This window comes from Penaeus monodon, chromosome 10 (genome assembly GCF_015228065.2).
Source record: "Penaeus monodon isolate SGIC_2016 chromosome 10, NSTDA_Pmon_1, whole genome shotgun sequence".
Lineage (NCBI taxonomy): Eukaryota > Metazoa > Arthropoda > Malacostraca > Decapoda > Penaeidae > Penaeus > Penaeus monodon.
This window is the reverse complement of record NC_051395.1, coordinates 50,083,118-50,088,117: the sequence shown is the minus strand read 5'-3', so window position 1 is coordinate 50,088,117 and position 5,000 is coordinate 50,083,118. Positions and strand designations below refer to the sequence as shown.

Genomic DNA, 5,000 nt, shown 5'->3' with positions numbered 1-5,000 from the left:
AAACGTAAATTATTATGTCAATAGAGACATTAACGAAGAAGGTTCAGTGAACAAAGGAAACGCAAGAGAGAGAGAGAGAGAGAGAGAGAGAGAGAGAGAGAGAGAGAGAGAGAGAGAGAGAGAGAGAGAGAGAGAGAGAGAGAGAGAGAGAGAGAGAGAGAGAGAGAAATTCAGTGTTCAAGCGAGGTTCAAAAGTTCGGTACAAGAATGAGGTTCTCTCTTTTCTCTCTCTTTAAGGTTATGGTATCTCCTGTTGGTGTTGTTTTTGCTCTGCCTAATTTGCCGTTGTTATTGTTACAGAATTTTATCTTGTTATATTATATCACCGTTATATTATTTTATATTATTAATATATCGTCATTATTATTACATGATTATTTTACTGTATTACTATATTATATTGTTATCACATTATTTTTACATTATCTCATTATTATCGTTATTAAACATTCTCTCTCTGTCTGAGTCCTTTCTAGTTTTATTATTATTATTATCATTATTTTATTACTATTACAGTCATTATCAAAGTATCGCAGTTATGATGATTTCATGATTATCATCATATTATAACCGCTTTCTGATGCAGTCGAAATTACTGTTTCATTTTTATTTACTGTCTATATTATCCAAACAACGCGTTGTAACATGGTTTATTACATCAAGGTTTCAATCTGCAAATAATTACATCTTTAGTATAAATATACATCATTCATTCATTTGCTGATAATAAATTGTTATAAACTCCGTTACTATTAATAATAAAGATCCTCTCATATAATTTATCATCTGGTGTTGAATTTTCATATAAACTATTGAATAGTAAGAAACAAAAACACACGTAACTTTACATGTCATTTGGTTAACACTTATCTCCATATACATATTTTCATGTTAGAAAATTATAACCGACTAAGGACTATATAAGAGTCTCCAGATTTAGTATATCCGATTGCACACATTAAACAGCGAAAAGAATGTGGATCAGGATGTGATAATGGTAAAGAGGATAAAAATGAGCATGATGATAATAATAATGATGATAATAACAATGAAGATCGTAATAACAGTGATGGTAATTAATAATAACCGTGTTTGGGTGTCGGGAGAAAGGGGTGGGGGTAATGGGCAAGTGGGGGGGGGAAGGGGGGTGATACAGATGTTATATGAAGGGGGGGGGAGGGGGAGAGGGCAGAGACCTGCAATAGGGAGGAAAGTAAAGGCTTAGTCGATCTATTTATTTGGTGGAGTTTGGTCACTGGTCAGAGTGAGTGAAGTCAGAGTGAAAAATTTCCAAGCAAATTAACTACGCGCGCGCAAAAAAAAAAAAAAAAAAAAAAAAAAAAATAATGACTGAAGAAATAATAGGTGGTATTTAGTTTTGAAATCCGACTCGATGTTTTGTGGTATATGTTTTATTATTATTATTATTATTATCATAGCAAGAAAATGGTATCTAGAAAGTTGCCAGTGAAATCGTATCTGTGACATAATAAAATCGTATATGCGCCAAAAAATAGAAAAAAATGTAATCACGTCCGCGTAGAAAATAAATCGAGTGTTCAAAAATATGATCGACTGCAAAAAATAAATCGTATATGTGAAAAAAAAATCTATGCAAATATAGGATCGCACACACATTATTATGATTGATGATATTATTACCATTATTATTATTATTACTATTATTATTATTATTATTATTACTATTTTGATTCTTATTATTATTGGTGTTTTTATTATTATTGTTATGATTATTACTATTATATTATTATTATCATTATTATTATTGCTCTTGTTACTATTATCATTATTATTATGATTAATGGTAATGATAATATTATCATTATTATTATTATTATTATTATTATCATCCGTAATACTATAAATAATAAAATTATCCTCATAATCATCATCATCATCATCATCATCATCATCATCATCATCATCATCATCATCATCATCATCATCATCATCACCATCATCATCATCATCATCATAATTATCATCATTATCATTATTATTATTATTAATGACGATCGGTTACCACTACTGTCGAGGGAGATGAAGCAGTTGAGAGATGAGGTCACTGCTGAGAAGGAACAAGGGACAGTTTATCAGGAGCTCGAAAGCCATTTCCTAGGAAATGACCTTCGTCTTGCCTGCCATGCCCTGAGAAATTTGAACTCAAAGCCCCACTCACAGACGACTGCAGTCCACTCAGCAAGTTGGCCAGATCATCTCAGATCCTGATGGTGTGCAGGTTCGTTGGGCTGAGTATTTTGAGCAGTTCTACTGGGTTGATCCACCAGCAATTAATCTGGATGCGGGTAGTGCCGAGATTCCTTTGCCAGACCCACCCATCTGCGAGGATCCAAGCTGAAGAGTGGTAAAGCAGCGGGTATCTGCGGCATCCCAGCTGAACTGTTAAAGGCTGGTGGAGAACCTATGGCGAGGGGCTTGCATGCTGCCCTGTCTGCCATCTGGCAGACTGGTGTCATTCCCCCTGATCTGCTGAGAGGTGTGGTCATCCCTCCCTGGAAGGGGAAAGGAGATCGGTGGGACTACAGCTATTACCAAGGCATTACACTACTCAGTATACCGGGCAAGGTTCTCGCTCATATCCTTCTGAAACGTATCAGAGACTACCTGCTGAGACACCAGAGGCCGGAGCAATCTGGATTCACTCCTAGTAAGTCCACACTAGATCGTACCCTGGCGTTTCGAATCATTGTAGAGCGCCATTGTGAGTTCGGATGTGGACTGCTTGCAGTTTACATCGACCTCAAGAGAGTGTTTGATACCATGCATTACGAATCACTCTGGAAGATCCTGAGACTAAGAGGAATTCTAACAAGGATTATTGGATTAATAGCAAGCCTGTATACTGGTACTGAATGTGCTGCAAAGCGTGGTGGGGGCCTTTCGAGCTTCTTTCCTGTTAGTTCAGGAGTGAAGCAAGGCTATGTTCTGGTACCAATATTTTTCAACACTTGCATGGACTGGATGCTGGGTAGAGTTACTGTCAAAAGTCACTGTGGAGCAACTCTGGGGAATATCAAAGCTATAGGCCGTGACTTTGCTGATGTTACTATTCTATCTAAATCTCTGGAAATCCTAGTGGCGGTTCTTGATGCAATTCGCAATGAAGCGAAGCCCCTGGGGCTAGAAGTCTCCTGGACCAAGATCAACATCCAGGACTTTGGGGGCCTGCTAGGAGATCATGTTCAGCTAGTACGTGCTTCCAGTGAGAACATCTAGGTCACAGAGAGCTTTATATACCTCGGTAGTGCAGTTCATGACTCTGTGCTGTCAGGCTAGGAAGTCAGTAGACGGATTGTTCTGGCAGTAGGGATCATGAAATCTCTCAACAAGAGTATCTGGAGATGCCGGTACCTGTGCATTATGTCTTCAAGACCCTGATGCTGCTATAAAGTAGTGAAACCTGGACGCTATCTTGGAATCTCGCCTCGATGCCTTTTATAACAAATCCTTGCACTGGATCATGGGGTACAGTTGGCGGGACCATATGTCCAACCAATGGTTGCACTGTGAGACTGGTACAGGACCTGCTACTTGCACAGTCCACGATCGCCAAGTCAGGCTATATGGCCACCTGGCTCGTTTCTCACAGGTTTGAGACAACCCTGGGTGGAGGAGGCCTGTGGGACGACCTAGGAAATTGTGACTTGGTAGATCGATCGAACCTGTCGTGAAGAACTAGAGATGGCCGGGCCCCTGCCTGGCGGCTCGCCATGAAGGACCCTCGTAGGTCGAAACGAAGGGTGGAAGCGGCTATGCGCCCACGCCGGCGTTAGCTCCCAGTGAATGAATGAGTGAATGATTATTATTTTGTTATTATTATTATTATTATTATTATTATTATTATTATTATTATTATTATTATTATTATTATTATTATCATTATTACTATTATTACCACCATTATTATTATCATTCTCTTTATTATTATCATTATTATTATCGTTAGCATTATCATTATCATTTTTATAATTATGTGTTATTATTGTTCATTTCGAAGTTCACAAGACCGGGAAAGAGCTTATTTCGAATATTAAATGAATGGGAAAGACCTCTAGTTTATTCATGTGTATATTTAATAAATATCTGGCGTTTATATTAAGCCATGATAAAGTTGGAAATGAGGAGTTCTGTGGTTGTATAATAATTCTGACCACGTATTTTATTGGACAAATGAACGTAGCTATCTTGGTATGCACGATAGTAAATGAAATAATGAAGAGTTTATTAGGGGTTTATTAACTTCTTTTTTACGAACTCGAAATCGTAAAAAAAAAGATCGTGGTAGTTACGTTTCACTCTATCTTCGCGATAATAGATTATGATGCAATTGAAAAAAAAACTAAAGAAAAAAAAGAGCAATGTGGTGGAGCTGTTTTCTTTTTCTTTTTCTTTTTTTTTTTTTAGGTGCCTTGCTATTTATTTTTGTTTACTATGGAACAAATGCGCTGTGATGTCCTGGAAGAAAGCTGAGAATGTGGCAGTGACAGACATCAATCATGTTTTCGAGTGGGGATGTTGGCTGTCTGTTTGTGAAAGAATATTTTGTCGTAAGAGAGTTTCTAAATATTGAGTCATATGTGTGCAGGTGCGCACACACACACACACACACACACACACACACACACACACACACACACACACACACACACACACACACACACACACACACACACATACAGAGAGAGAGAGAGAGAGAGAGAGAGAGAGAGAGAGAGAGAGAGAGAGAGAGAGAGAGAAGAGAAGAGAATAGAAGAGGAGAGAGAGAGGAGAGAGAGAGAGAGAGAGAGAGGAGAGAGAGCGAGAGAGAGGAGAGAGCAGAGAGAAGAGAGCGAGAGAGAGAGAGAGAGGAAGAGGAGAGAGAGAAAGAGGAGAGGAGAGAGAGATAGAGAGAGAAGAGGAGAGAGAGGAGAGGAGAGAAGAGAGAGGGGAGAGGAGAAGAGAGAGGGGAGAGAAGAGAA

The 5,000-nt window shown here is 38.3% G+C and overlaps 1 protein-coding gene across 1 annotated transcript in view; it reads left to right on the top strand.

The window, feature by feature from the left end:
• Positions 1-5,000, top strand: part of LOC119578134 — a gene marked incomplete in the record, with an annotated part of 15,566 nt that overhangs the window by 229 nt on the left and 10,337 nt on the right.